Below are 16,151 nucleotides of genomic sequence, written 5' to 3' on the forward strand. Positions count from 1 at the left end.
TACAGAAACTCCCCCCACTCTGACCTCTAGCCATGCCTGCATATCTCTGATGCCCAAGAAATTTTAAATGCAGTTTCTTCTAGTCCCTCTCCTGTTTCTCCAGATGTTAAGTGGGGACTTGTCCTTCACTGAGGGTGGAGATGAGGTTGTAAGATGAGGCACCGGCAGGGGAAACCAACGAAGGCCTTTTCTCCTACTGCTTTGTCTTGGCAATCAGACCAAGAGTCCCTTTCCGTCCTCCCTGAGGACAGACGGCTGGTGTTCTCTTGCTGCCAATGCAGGACGTTCTCGCCTTTTTTGGTCACAGAGACCAGCTTGCCACCACTTTAAGTGAGGACATTGGCAGGGGGCGCCAGGCTAAGCCTTTCCTTCCTACCAGTCCGTCTTGGGCTCAGGGTCTGCTGTTCCCCAGCATGGGTTTACAGAGGCCCAAGAAGAAGGCCCTGCCCAGATGCAATCACAGAGACAAGACTCCCTGCATGAAATAGCATTTCTGGGGAGCAGGTGTTTGGGCCACCAGTGATCTGAGAGCCCACTGAGGTGTCAGTCATGGCCCCGGGTTCTTGACCTCCTTTGTCTCTGAATTGCCTATGAGGTAGTTGTTGTAACTCCTTTCACAGATGAAGAGGCTGAGGCCCAAGTGGTGCTGTGTCTTGACCCAGAAGAGTATTTCTGGAGTTGAAAGGAAGAGAGATTCTTAGGGATTGAGGAACTCAGGAGAGCCTTCCTAGAGGGACTGGGAATCCGACAGAACACGAGATTTCTGTAAGTGAGTAGGAAGAAGGAAGAGCGTCTGGGTTTTATGAACGGTACTTTTTTCCTTTTTAATATCAATGTTTTGAGTTTGGACCAGCTTCTGTTCTTTTCAAAATGCTTCCCAAACTTTGTTGGAGAGCCGGCACCACCCCGTGAAGGAGAGGGTTCCCTAGGGTGCCTGAGAAAGACCGGTGGGCATGGGGCTGTGAGGGTGGAGAGCACCCCCTTAAATGTGCTGTGGGAATAACAGGTCTGGGGAGCCCAGGCTGAGGGACAGGGGATGAGGGGATGGCCACGAAGGGAACAGAATCTCCTAAGGAAGGATGTGGTGGGTTTGTATTTTGTGGACTTAAAGGAAGGTCCTAGCAGGCTCCTGGAATGAAAGGACTTGCCGGGCATGATTCCAGAAGAGAACACTGGCTTATGAAAGAGGGAGTGTGTGGGGGGAGGAGGTGTGTTTCTTCCCTTTCCCCTGCCAGTGGAGGAGCTACTTTGGGCAGAAGCCAGCAGGGCCCACCTTGAACAGGAAAGGATCTGAAAGAAAGAGAAACTGCTCTCAGTGTGAGCACTGCTGGGGCTCTGCTCCCGCACCCCCTCCCACCTCAGTCTAATTCCACACGAGTGGGATGCCAGGAACCCTGAGTCTTCTGGTTCTTTTCCCAGAAACAGGAACAGTGCCTTTCCCAAGCCAACCGAGGGAAAGGGACTGGGAACCCCACTAGAAGCTGATCCCAGAACACCATGCAATGATTTAGCTTGGTGGATTGTCATTCCCCAGAGCCCTCGGACACTGCTTTATCTGCATGGCCCTGTGAGGCCCAGTGGGCCCTAACAGGCAGCTGCGGAGAGGTATCTCAGGAAACGGTCTCCCACACACAGTTTGTAAGAGATGACCCAACCTGGACAGATCAAGGCCTTAACCCCTCCAAGGGATGCCTGAAGTAGGGGGAGGCCGGGTGAGATATCAGGGAGAGTGTGAGACCTGGAGACAGGAGATCTGGTTCATATCTTTTGCTGCCACTTACTAGCCGGACCTTAAGAAAGCTCTTCCTCCTTTTTCTGAATTCTGATTTTTTTTTTTTTTTTTTTTTTTTTTTTTTTTTTTTGGGGCGCGGGCCTCTCACTGTTGGTGGCCTCTCCCGTTGCGGAGCACAGGCTCCGGACGCACAGGCTCAGCGGCCATGGCTCACGGGCCCAGCTGCTCCGCGGCATGTGGGATCTTCCCGGACCGGGGCACGAACCCGTGTCCCCCGCATCGGCAGGCGGACTCTCAACCACTGTGCCACCAGGGAAGCCCTGAATTCTGCTTTTTTTAATCTGTAAAATGTGAATGGGAGTGGAGCCTTTTATCTTTAAAGTCTCAGATCATGTCACTCCAGGGAGCCCTCTGATACCCTCCTCTTGCAAGTCTCCAACCTCCCCTTTAACACGACCTACACATTCCAATGGGATATGGTCCCCACCCACCATGCTAGCCTGCATCCTTGCTCTCTTTCTGCTCAGCTCTGCTGAACTCCTTCCACCTCAGGGTCTTCACCTGGGTGGCCCCCCAGCCAGAACATTCTTTCCCCGCCCCCCCCCACCTTCCTCCTTCACCTTGCTAACTCCTCTTCATGCCTCGGTCTCTGCAGTAGCACCACTTCTTTAGGGAGCCTCTCCTTCCCTCCCCTGCCCAGGTTAGCTTCTTCTTCCTCCTATGAGTTGATAAGCACTGTATACTTTTCCTTGGAAGCATTTACAACAAGGCAAATTAGACCATTGCTTATGTAATCACTTGACCATCATTTTTCTCTCCCAGAGAATAAGCTCGATTAAGTTATGAACCAGGTCTGTCTCCTTCACAACTGTTACTTCCAGCATTAGAACCCACAAGTCTAGAAATAGGAGGTACTCAGTGACTGTTGAAAGAAGAAGGGCTGTATGTGTGTGTAAACACCCCTGGCTTTAGCGTTAGTAATGGGAAGGGAATAGAGCCCTTGTAGGGATAAGAAATCCATTGGCCAAACCCTCAATTCCTGGCCTGACAAGAAGACAGAGCGTCTCAGATGTCCCCGTATTTATCTTCACCTTAGATTGGACAGCACACCCGATATGCTGCCACAATATAGAAATGGCTCACCTGGATGTGTGATGAAAATAAAATGAGAGATGATGATGGAAGAAATATGTCCCTTTTGTCTCATGGAAGACTCTGCCCACAGAGCCAGGCAGAATCGAGTAGACCAACCAAAATAGTGACAAGGGGGGACAGGAGAGTGACAAATCAGCTATAGAGCCAGGAGGATAATGATGGGCAATTCATTGCAATGAGTATTTACTGGGCACCTACTATTCACTGAGATGCCATGCTTTGCTTCATGTTGTTGATATCAATGTAGTGATGGTAGTTAATGGCTAATGTTCAGAGACGATAAGTGATTTACCCAAATTAACATAGGTCTCAGCCAGAAAGACTGACATTTGAATGCAGGTTGGTCTGAAGTCAGCCTTTTCTCTTAATCTCTGACATATATGGCTATATGTCACAGCACAAAAAGCGATCTGGGGCTTTGAGAGGCTTAGTCTGGTGAGTACTGTACCTAATGCATTATTCATTCAAGATGTCTACCTTCCCGCTCCAGCCTGCTCGTGTCAATTGGACTCTCGTGAGACGGCTGGCTGAGGGACAGAAATATGCAGTTTATGACGTGAAACTGAGAGAAAGCAGGTGACGGTAAAAGTAATTTTAAAACTGAGGATCCAAAGACATGCAGTCAAGCCCTGGGCTTAGTTTTCAATCTTAATGCATCTAGTGCCCATCTCCCCTTGCCTCAGATTCTCCATTGGTAAAATGAGGGACATTCTGCTGTTCCAGACACCTCATGCACCCAGTGGGAACTGAAACTTCTGGGGCTTTGCTCCATACCCCTAGAATCTAACCAGCTCTTTCCCTGTCTGGATAATTTCCTGTAGGTTTACCTCACTGACAACCAGGAGAGGTTGGGGTCCTAAAGACTCTCTCCAAAGGGGATACACCCAGAGCTGTTAAGCCTCCAGTTAGGCTTAGGACTGAATCCAGGAAGCAGCAGGAATCCCTTTACCTTGTTTCAGAGTTCCTGTTCAGTGCCCCACAGCCCAGCCATCTGCCAGCCTGCAGCGAGGGAGCAAAGGAGCTCCATCAGATTTTTCGAATGTTTGACCACGTTCGACTGATTTGTGAGCGCTCCCGTGGCAGGTCCTCTTCCACCCACTCCATCCAGCAGGCGTCACCAGGGGACCTTAACGCCCCAGCATGGCCAGGAGCAAGCACCCATATATTTGCCCACAGGACAGGTGATTAATAACTTATAACCACTCATTCCATCTTACATTATAGCAACTTACGGGGGACTTTCCCACTCATTCTGCCCTTAGCTCTCACTGCAGTCATTACTGTGTCCGTCTTACAAGTCAAGCCAGCAAAACGGAGTAGTTTTCTCACAGCCACTGCTGATCACCAACCTCCAATTCTTTGGCAAACTTCCTGCTAATGTCACTAGTCTAAATATAGAAAAGGCCCTGTTCTTGAGAGAGCTACAATCTAGCGAGGCATATCATTCATAAACATGTGAGCAGTTTATAGGCATTCACTCATTTATTTAAAAAATGTTCATCACCCTCAACCTGCTGGGGCCTGTTCTAGAAATGAGGAGTGGAGAGAGGATTAAGGCAGCCTCCTATTCCCCTGATGCTTTTAGTCTCTTGGAGGTGAATGGGGAAAAAGATAAACTGTAGATAAACCCATCAATAAAAAACCTCAGATAGGGCTTCCCTGGTGGCGCAGTGGTTGAGAGTCCGCCTGCCGATGCAGGGGACACGGGTTCGTGCCCCGGTCCGGGAAGATCCCACATGCCGCGGAGCGGCTGGGCCCGTGAGCCATGGCCGCTGAGCCTGCGCGTCCGGAGCCTGTGCTCCGCAAGGGGAGAGGCCACAGCAGTGAGAGGCCCACGTACCGCAAAAAAAAAAAAAAAGCCCTCAGATAGTAATTAAGTCCTAGGAGGAAAACGTTAAAAGGAATAGAATAGAGTGTGATGGGAGAGGAAAATTTGCCATTTAAGAAGGGTGGTCATGCCTACTGTATAGCACAGGAAACTGTGCTCAATACTCTATAATGGCCTATGTGGGAAAAGTGGACATATGTATATATATAACTGATTCACTTTACTGTACACCTGAAACTAAGACAGCCTTGTAAATCAACTATACGCCAATAAAATTTAAGAAAAAAAGGGTGGTGGTCATGGAGTGAGGTGGTGACATGTGAGTGAAGGGCTCCATGAAGAGAAATCGTCAATCATGCCAAGATCTGGTGGCAGAGGGTAGCAAGGGCCTGCCCATGGGGCAGGAACAGTCATGGAGCATCTGAAGGCTAGAAAGAAGGCCCATGGGGCTGAAACAAACTGAGCAAAATGAGGAGGAGAGGAGGCAACACACTGGGGCAAACGGGGGCCAGGTCATAGGGGGCCTTAGAGGCCATGGTAGGTTGAACATGAAGCAGTGTAAAAACTCGGACCAGGCACAAGCCATGGGATACCTGAACTGTGAGTCTGATGAGTGTTCAGAGGAGAGGGAGATGGTGGTAGGCTGGGGCAGTCAGGAAAAGGTTTCCAGTGTTTGCAGGAGGGGCAGTATCTGGCTGGAAGTGGTAGGGGGGCATTCCAAGTTGCAGGTAAGTGGGATTGGCACGGAGGCAGGAACTGACATGGTGTGTGTGTGTAGGCATGTGTGTGTGTGTGAGTATATGTGTACGTACGTGAGCGTTAGGGAGCGGTGGCTACCAGGAGAAAAAACAAAGTTTAATGGTCGGAAGAGAGTGGAAGATCGCTAAGCAGTTGTATTGGAAAACTCAAAATATTCAAAGTAGTGCCTGTTTAGGACCAGATGAACATTTTCACTCAGAAGCAAAGCGAGGTTCCAGATTTCCCCTGAGTTATCTCTGAAGTCCTGACACCTGAAATCCTTTATCTCCTGTTTTTTATATTCCAGAAGAGACAGCCTAGTTAGAAAACAGTGAATTGAATTGTGAAGAGTCAGAGCTTAGAGTTGCTCAAATCCAACCCCACTCCCCAGCCTTATATTTAACACAGATGAACAAATCAAGGCCCAGAAAGGGGAAGGGACTGGTTCACACACAGGTAGTGTTAGAGCTGTGCCTGTGACCTTCACATTCCGTCCTAATGCTTCACCAGGAATCAGCAGGTAATGCATCCTACAGGAGCCTCCTGTGGAGTGGGGCCGGGGCGGGGGGAGGACTTGCCAGTACTCTTTCTGGTCCATTTCTCCTGACATGCCTGCTCTACTTTATGGGCTGCAGGCTTGGGGGTCCCTCCATCAGACGGTGCAAGGAAGGAGAACAGGGGTTACTGCTTCTGAACACGGAGGGCTCCTTTACACATGCTGGACCCACAGCTTGGACATTAGCTCTGAACAGATTTGGAAGGGCTGTAACAAGCAAAAAAAAAAACCAGCCTCTGAATGGAAACCTAATTGTGGAAAATGAATCCATTTCCAACCTTTAACCCTGCCCTCACGTTTACCAACCTCCTCTGCGAAGCCTGCTGCCACTGTCATAGATCTGATTCATTCATGATTCTCACAGAGCCTTGGAGGTCATTTAGTTCTGGTCTGCTCTCACTACAGGACATGAGAGTTCATTTGGAGGGTGGGGAGATGGTATGTCATGTGATTCGAGAGATACACACCATGAAGGCTTCCTAGTTGCTAAGATTTCCTCCTGTGATTAGATTTCCCTGTTCTCCAAGCTACAGTTCTCCCTATTACTATCTCTCCCCCAATTTAGTTGAATTGGTATTTTTAGCTGATAAGTTACCCAGAAACGTCTAATATAAGCATTATTTACTGGCTATTCATACATGAGTGTGAAAAAGCTGTAACTTGCTGTCTGAGAATTCACACACACAAAAATTTTGAGCAGGCAGATTCTCATGGATTCCAGGAGAGGCTTTCAGAAAGGTGAGACGAGGCCCCAAAAGAACAGAAGAGATACCCCACACATATGCTCCGCACCTATTGACCAATGAACACTGCTTCTGTTTGAAACAAATTTCTAAGCATTGCGGGTCAAGGGCCTCACTCAACTCATAGCACAAGGTCATAGAAAAGTGGATAGTAACAGCAATTTGACCCATAGATGTGTTTTTGCTTAACAAGCAGTATCTTTAAAAAATTGCACGTGGGTTCTTTTAGAAGAGGAATGTACTCACGGTTAGTAACAATTCTTGCTTTTCCATATTGCATAATTCCCAGGCCTTTTCACTCATGCTAATTACCCACATGGCTCCCAAAGGCATTTGAGTTTGTGAATCCCCCCACTACACCTACTGAATTTGTCTTTAAACAAATATTGAGGACCTACTATGAGTTGGGCACTGTAGGAGATATAAAGAGGACTGAAAGAAGCTTTCTTTCATTCATTCATTCAGCCATCCATCCGTTCATTCATTTGTTCAACCAACGTCTGTTGGATGCCTGCCATTTGCTAAGTACTAGGGATACAATTCAGGTCCCTGTTGGGAAGACAGCTATTAAATCACAATAAGGTGTGACAAGTGTGACAAGTGGAGAAGTGCAGAGGTCTATGGGAATGAATACACAGTATAAGGCAATGGCACCAACCCTCAAGTACTTTGAAGAGCTGACATGCTTACTCAAATGAAAGTACTACATGACATGAGAAAGTCAGAAGAGTACCAGTCAATGCTCAAAGGAGCAAGTTGCTCATCAGTTTGGGGAGGGCGCTATCGAAGAATGCTGTGTGGGAGAGGGAACATTTGAGCTGACCCTTGAAGGGTGGCTCGATTTCTACTGTTGGCGATAGTGTTGGGAAAGGCCATTCGAAGTAGAAACACTGCGTGTGCACAGGCAAAAAGGCAACAAGGCGGAAGATATTTGACTAGAAGTTTGCAGCAGTCACACCAGCTGTCAAATGAGTGCTAGATACTCTGCTAAACACATCTTGTGCAGAATCTCACTGACTGTTCCCAACAGTCCTCAGACCCACGCCATTGTAACGCCCAATTAGAAATGGGTAGCTCATCTGAGACTCAGAATAGAATAATTTACCCAAGGTCACCCATCTACAAAAATGCAGAGCTGGGAATCAAATCAAGGTCTGTCAAATTCCAGAGTGTGGCGACTGACCAATGAGACCCTCTGCCACCAGGCCATGGTGTTTCCACACTTGATTTGTGACAGGGAGTTCTCAGAAAATTTGGGGGCTACTCTCATGCTTGCTCTGGAAAAGTTGCCTAACCTGAAAATGTTTATTTTTGTTCCAAAGCAAGTTGAGAGAAGAGAATCATTCTTTCTTTCCTCTCTGTGCCTCTGCTGCTAACTTTTCTCTGAAGGCTGAGGTCCAAGGAGTGTAATTCGCAGACTGGCCTGTCTTGGAGAACAGTTTAGTTACTCGACGTCGGTATTTGATGCCAAGTGAAGGTTTAGCTGAGAGACTGACTAATAAATGCCCCTATGGGGAGAAGGAGCTGTGGAATAGCCTGGATCTATTGGCAGAAACTATAGGGGAAAAAACTCCTTAGAAATTCAAGCTGAAAGAATGTCTGGAGAAAGCAAAACGACCAACTAAGGTAGTAAATGCTTCGATAAAACTTGATAGTAGCAACTTGAAAAATCTTGCATGTTCGGTTTCGTTTCATAAGCCCCTTTGGTAATGGGATGAATAAAGATTTCCTGCCTGGAAATGTAACTGGTAAATATACAGATGGTAATGTATTGTCAGTGGCTCATGGAAAGACAGTGTCAGGTTGTGGCATGAGCCTCAGGACAGTCACTACCAGTTGTGTGACCCTGGGTACACCGTACATATGTTCTTGGGCATTATAACTCCCCACTCTAATGCAGTGGCCAGTCTTAAACAAGGGGTCAGATTAATGTCTGACTTCTGTGGGATACATATCAATGTCTTCAGGGAAAGGGGCATATTTGAAAAAGTTTATTCAACATTATAATGTCGTTTTACATTAGAAAATAATTATATTCATTGGGATTTTTTAATACATGGAAATAACATTTCAATAAGTCTTTTTGGCTCAGCAGATGCTCAGTTCTGTATGAGCCAAGCAACGTCTTCACTGGGTCCATGTACCCATTTTAGTGAGGTGTATCGAAATCTCCAGGGGAGGGAGAGTGGTGCATGGATTTTACATTTTAAAGAGGCATAGGCCATTTTTACTGTGTTGTTAGGATCAGGCAAGTGGAAGCAAAAATGCCCCATAAGTTTAGAGTGTTGGGTGTGTGTACAGAGTAATGCTACCACCCACTCTCCACCATCATTGTTCATTTAATTGCACGTCTAAGAATTGGGATGGTCTTCTAGCCCATTGGAGATATGACCCAAGGTGGTCAGAGGTGTGGTCTGTGTCTGTTGAATAGAGCAAGTTAACTGGCACATATGGTGGACCAAAACCTATCGCTCTAGATTTGTGAACATCATTCTCTAACCAACTGAACAAATAGGGGGTAGACAAGAGCATAAATGATTCAAAATTTTTTCAGGACATGTGTTTGGAAGGTGAGTGATGTGAATATAGGCAGCTTTTTTTCTTGGTCTCAAGTTAGTTCTCCCGGTAAAGCACCCATTCCCAATATTAAATAAGTATCTACAAATGCCAGCTGTTCATTGCTTGGTCACGTCCAAATCCAAGGTCATAATTTTCATCTCCACCTTATTCTGTCCCTCCTTTTGCATCTCCTGTCTCAGTGATGGTGCTGTAGTCCACTGAGTCACCCAGAAAGAGACCAAGAGTCTTCTGACTCTTCTTTTCCCCTTACCTATGTCTTTGATTTGTCACCAAGTTTTCAGTCTGTCACCCTCCCAACAGCCAAGGCTGGCAGTACCGACAGAAGCTCCTAGGTGTCCTCTATATCTAGGCTGTCGCTGTCACCAAATTTATCCCCATTTTTGCCATCAAAATCATCATCCTCAATCACTAAGCCACCCCTTTTCTCACTCACAGGGAAGTCCAGGTTTCACCTGTAACATTCAAGGTGCAGCAGACACTGACCCCATCCCATCATACTTGTGCTTCCACACCCCTCCTGAATCCTGCCACAAACCCACGCCCAAGTTCTAAGCCACAGCCAGGTCTCCCTTCTGTACTCTCCTGCTTCTACGCCTCGGAGCAAGCTACTCACTTTGCCAGCAATGCCCTTCTGCTCTCTTCGTCTTTTTTTTTTTTTTTTTTTTTAGAAATATTGAATCACTATGTTTTGTACCAGAAACTAAGATAGCATTGTAGGCCAATTATACCTCAAAAACAAAAAAACAAACTCACAGAAAAAGAGATCAGATTTGTGGCTACCAGACACGGTGGATGGGGTGAGGAGGAAGTGGATGAAGATAGTCAAAGGTACAAAGTTCCAGTTATAAGATAACTAAGTACTAGGGATGTAATGTACAACATGATAAAGATAATTAACACTGCTGCACGTTATAAATGAAAGCTGTTAAGAGAGTAATTCTAAGAGTTCTCAACACAAGGAAAAATACAATTTTATCTATCTCTTTAATGTTGTATCTATATGAGATGATGGATGTTAAACCTGTTGTTTCATGATGTATCGCAAGTCAAATCATCATGTCATACACCTCAAGCTTATACGGTGCTATATGTCAGTTATATCTCATGGAGTATAATCTATAAAAACATTGAACCACTATGGTGTACACTTGAAACTAATGTTGTAAATCAACTACACTTTCATTTTTTAAAAGGGGACATGAAAAAAATTGAACAGTGGAAGTATTTTTTTCTAAATTTTTATTTTATATTGGATTACAGTTGATTTCTAATGTTGTGTTAGTTTCAGGTGTACAGCAAAGTGATTCAGTTGTACGTATACATGCGTCTATTCTTTTTCAAATTCTTTTCCCATTTCTGCTCTCTTCTTCTTCACCCTTCCCCCTCTCTCCACGGAAGACTTTTAATCATCTCTCAGGGCCAAGTTTCGATCTAATCCCCATCAATAAACTTTCTTGGACCTCCTATTCCCAACCCCACAAGCACTGGCCTCCTTCCACTATATCCCTTATTATTCTGCCCTACATCAGCAAGATTTTCGTACATGACCCTCTCCCCCCCTTAGACTGACAGCTCCTCTAGGGGAAAGGCCCTTAGCACGCTCATCCGTGGATCTTCCTCCTCTCACCTCCTCCCTCCTCGTCCTGTCCCCCAGCCCAGGCATCTAGGTGAGTGCATTTCACACAACAGACACCCTAGCTAAGTTTGTTCAATGGAATCCATTAATTTGTACTCTGTTTCCTCGGCAATGGCTGATGGACTCCTCTGGGCTGAGTGAAAATTTCAACTAACATGATGCTGGAGAAAAACCTTAACTTTTTTGCTCATATGCCTTTTAGAAACATTTTGCTTCATTCCATCATTCCATTCCACCTCTACCTGCTAACCTCTTAACTCACTTGAGGTTGCAGAGAAAGGGAGAAAGGGCAGCCAGCTTATTTTTCTACCTCTTTCGTACTTCCAGTCAATTCTCTCTTCTCCATTGCCATTGCCAGAGCCTTCACCGAGACAGGTCACCTTTGTGGTTAAAGTTCAAGGGTTCTGAGACCGGACTGTCTGAGTTTTAATACTAGTTATGCTAATAGACAGACCTTGGATGGGTTAATTACTCTCTCTGGGCCTCAGTTTCCTCAACTGTAAAATAAAAATATCATCGTTACCCATTTCAGAGGGAGAGGTTCCATAGGCCTGAAGGGTGAGTAGGGCACCCTGGAAAAATAAAAGCCATGAAACATCTTGGGAACCAGGTAATCTACAAATCTGCCAATGACACCTGCTGTCCCCTTTCAAACCCATGCAGTGTTTGTCAGTAGACTGTAAACCGAGCGAGGAAAGACAATGTGTCTGCTCCTGGCTCCTGACACATAAGAAGAGCATAAGCAAGCTTTGCAATGCAATGCAAAGCCCAGCTCTGGAATCCTGCAGCAGCCCAGAGATTCAGCCCTACACATCAAGGGTCTGTGAAAAACTAATGATCTCTCCCCCGCAGCCCTGCCTAGTGAAGGGCCGCATGGATCCCGGCCGGTGAGAGCTTTCTTCATTCCCCACATGCCCCTGGCTCCCCTTCTCTCTGCCCACCTCCAGTCTCCCAGTCAAGCTACTGTGTATCTCCTGCTCTCTGTTTCTTACTGCCTGGGTCCCTCTCTGCGCTGCCTCCGAGGCACTGTCTTTGATGACTTTAGCGTGAAAGGTGATTCACGGAAATAAATTGCATTGTTTTAGGTCTGTGTCAGTCCACCTCTGTAATCATGTCTGTAACGGACTTCATAGGAGCTTTAGAGCCTTGGCATCCGAAACAGGGACTCTAGTGGTTTCAAGATAGATAAATGCTACAACCAACTGCGCATGCATCCGGTGGAGTCACGCGTTAGCGGTGAGGGTGCAGGTGCCGGTGCTATGAACCAGCCATACTTGCAGCCTTTCTTATCTGCACGTTGACAGAAATCGAAAGATAAGACATACTTTTGTTGTTGTTTTGTTCAGTTTTACAAGAAATGTTAAAGGGGCTTCTCAAAGCGGAAGAGAAAAGGCCACAGGTAGAAATATGAAAATTACAAAAAGAAAAATCTCGTTGTTGTAGTTTTTAATAATCACTAGAAAACGAAGGCTTCTTTAACCTAGCCTCAGCTAACATCGTGTGCTCGCACCAGCCCTGTGATTTGATGAAAGAGAAAGTTCAAAATGTTGCCTGCCGGGGAAGAGAGAAGCACCAAAGAGAGAAGAGGCAGGGGTGTGGGACAGTGAATGGCAGGGAAGAGCAGGCCCAGTATCTGGAAGGCCTGAGGTTTGGATCGGTTTTAATCGTCACCCAGTATGCTGAGGGGCGGTAAGGACTATGGTTGTAGGAGGGAACCGACGGGATGGACTCAACAATGGTGGGATCAGTATTGACAGGAAAGAGACGAGGCAAGTTGGTTCTCCCAGAAGACTCAGCCTGGGGCTGCGCTATTCGGAGTTCGTATATTGTGGAAGATGCTGCCCCATTCTGCTCTTCGTCGCAAGAGAGGCTGTACCCACTTATATCCAGTGTTTTCCTGGCACTAAAAGAACAGGGCTGGGATTTGCTGCTTCTCCCCCAGGCCAGGGTCCCTTCTTTTCAGCACTTTTGAACACTTGGGAGACCCAGCCCTGTGATCTGGCAGGTGTTGGGCAAGCGTGTCTGCACATGCTCTTTGCCACTATTTCGCCCTGCTCCATGCCAGAGAGCCCTGTCCCTGCCAGGCCCAACTTGGGACCAAAGTGCAAGATGGGATCGCAGGTTGTAGCGTTCAAGCAACCCCTCTCTACAGTGCTTCCCTGGGCCAAGCAGACTCCAGCCCCTTAGCAGGATGGGCTGGGCGGTGCTTAAAGAGGAAGGGGACCAATGTAGCAACTTACCAGGGGCCCCACCCCTCCCTCACATCCCGGCCTGTGCAGTGGGCGTGGGGATTCTCCTAAGGGACCAAAGGCCGGGGGTAGTTCCGTAGCTTCTGTTCCCTTGCTCACATGCGGCCACGTGCACACCTCTAGAGGCAGATTGCTTTGAACCTTAAAACTGTTCAATTTAGTTTTGTTTGTGCCCATTTAAAAAAATATTTTAACGGGGAAAACTTCGGGGAGAACCGTGGGAAGGGCCTGGTTCCTTTGCTTCTCGGGAACTGTAAGCCTCGCCTGGAGGACTGCTCTCTGCTCCACTTTCCTGGAAGCTGCCTAAGCCTGTCCACGCCACCCCAGCCCTGCACCCGGATGTGACACGTGGCTCCGGTCGCATCTGGGTGCGATTGCGTTCTCCCGGGACCTTGCAGTGCAGGGGACGGGGTGCTGGGGCCTTGGGCGGAGCCCGCCCCTTTCTGTACACCTAGCGCTGCCCACCCCGCTTGTGTCTGAGGTTGTGTATGTCAAAACAAAGCCACTAGAAACTGAAAGAAAAAAAAAAAAAAGACTCAGAAGTGATGCACAGTAGGAGGCGGGATTGTGCTTCCTTGAGCACATTACCCAGGAGACACCCCGTTCCCATCGCTTTTAAACAGTCTTACTGACATATAATTTATATACCATAAAGTGCACTCATTTAAAGTGTACATCCCATGACATGTTAAGCTGATAACTTTCAGCTGCGACAAGATTTAGGGGAAACAGCGTGGAGCAAAGACCATGAGATGGGTACAGGAGGTTGGCAGAGGGGCAAGCTTTTTTTCAGTGTGTCTGCTCCCCCAGCAACTAAGAGTTCAGCCCTCATCCAACCCTCCTCCTCCTCCAGGCCTGGCCATGCCTGCAGGTTCTCTACACAATGTCAGAATGTGGCTCTTGGTCAGCTCACAGGACATTCATACAGCTCGATGCTGGAAATCCCTCTGGGAAACCTATTGAAACCTTGGAGCTTTGGGGTTTATTCCACTTGAACTTTCTTCTGGACAAGAATCTCTGGTTGCAATCAAGAGGTCTGGGTTCCAGGCCAGTTTACGGTGTAAGCTTGGGAGTATCTTTCCCCTCAGTTTCCCCATCTGAACAGTGAGAAAGTCAGACTGGGCAGGTTTCAAGTCCTTCCAACTCTGAAAATATGATGCTGGGTTGTTTCATTCCTTTTGCTCTGAATATCCACAGTGGACTCAGGTGAATGGTAAGGGTAAATGAGGAGATGACAAGATGACCGCTGTGGTCCATGGGATGACCCGTGGAAAGCCAGCCAGGTCCATGGGGAGGAGCCTGCATTGCCTCTGCCCACCTTAACAGCACACACCCTTCACAGCACCAACCTGCCCAGGCAAGCATCTGCAAAAACACTTAGTGAGACCTCTTGCAAAGTCCGATCAGGCCCTACTAAAGATGCAGGAAGAAGGAAGAGCTCTGTGATGGCCAAGTGGGCAGAAAGGAGACTGCAGCCCGATATGGCTGGCTTGGATTACCTCTTCACATCCCAGTGATGCCCCAGACTGAGATCTGAGTCTGTGCTGCCACATTTGTCTTTCTAAAATTGCCCTTCTTCTCATGAAACGTTCATTTCCATCATGCAGCGACTAAAAACCAAACACCTCAACCCAACCTTCATGGCCCCTCAGGCCACTACTAGCCTCACCTCTCTGCCTTGACTCCCATAACTGACCGATTGCTTCAATGATCAACTGATCCACTATTATTTTCAGCCCAGCTTACTCTGTCCTTGGGGCCACTCTGCCTTCCTACTGGTAATTAAGTCTTGGACCTGAACCCATGCTGTCCCAGGCTTCATTTGCAGTGTTTCTTCCACAGTGCTTAATGGTCAGGCAGTGGCATTAACCAACATTTGTCCACCTAGAAGAGTATCCAGAGAACAAACTCATTTTCTCTAGTACCATAAGACAGAACTTCTAAAAGTCAAAATATCATGCCTTCCCTGTATTCTCTACTTTGTATACATTCTGGGAGACATCCAGGTGCTCTCTTTTGCTGTGCATCAATGAACAGCTGTGGAAACAGCATGGACTACAAGTCTTCGTTCTTTCTGAAGAGACTGAATGGGAGCGGGACTTGTCACATTGCGGTGACGGACTTACTTCAGATGTATAATGACTGGCATCCTGTTGGGAGTGGCTTGACAGTGGCTGACGGCACTTGGCAAAGCATTCTTCACAAGCTATGGGGTGAAGCCCCCACTTCGCCAAGAGTAGAGTCTTTATGAGCAACAGGAGATCAGGGACTAGAGAAAATAATTCCGTGTCACAGAATGGGGGTTTACAGAGAACGTGCAGTGGAGTGAACTCGAGGTCCCAGAGCTGTCTTTGCTCTGCTATTTGCTAGTACGGGGCCTCGGCTAACTCCATTTCATGTTCCGAGATTCGCCTCATGAGGCCTCCTCTAAGAAGCCTCCCTTACCCTCTCTCTCTTCCTACAGTCTGGTCAGGTGGCCATCCTGTCGGCTTATGTACTGCCTTTCTATTTTCTTCAGTTATTACACTACACTATAACGTAGTAGTTATCAAATACCTCCTTCTCTCACTCTCACTATCTTGTAAGTACAGTAGAGTGATTAAGGACATTATTATCAGGCAGACATAGCTATAATTCATAGTTCTGCTGTCTTCTAGCTGTGTGAAATAATATACTTTTCACAAGGTTGCTACAAGGGTTAAGAATATATAAAGCAATTAATGCAGACTATAAGTTACAGCTAATAAATCTGTTGCCTTTTATTTCTGTCCTTATTCTATAGCCACAGCACCTACTACAATGCCTGACCCACACTGGTGGAGGCTATGGTGTTAACGATGGTGATGTGATGATGGTGGTGGTGGTGGTAGTGCAGCGATGTGGCGGTGGTGATGACGCTGGTGATGAATGATGTGGTGGTGGTGATGGCGGCAA

General features: G+C 47.1%; 1 protein-coding gene across 2 annotated transcripts in view; it reads left to right on the forward strand.

The window, feature by feature from the left end:
- GRIA1 (glutamate ionotropic receptor AMPA type subunit 1) overlaps nt 1-16,151 on the forward strand; it is a 306,294-nt gene that overhangs the window by 40,317 nt on the left and 249,826 nt on the right. The window lies entirely within an intron of this gene.

The sequence above is a fragment of the Monodon monoceros genome, unplaced genomic scaffold (assembly GCF_005190385.1).
Source record: "Monodon monoceros isolate NGI ecotype Baffin Bay Population unplaced genomic scaffold, NGI_Narwhal_1 Super_Scaffold_12, whole genome shotgun sequence".
NCBI lineage: Eukaryota > Metazoa > Chordata > Mammalia > Artiodactyla > Monodontidae > Monodon > Monodon monoceros.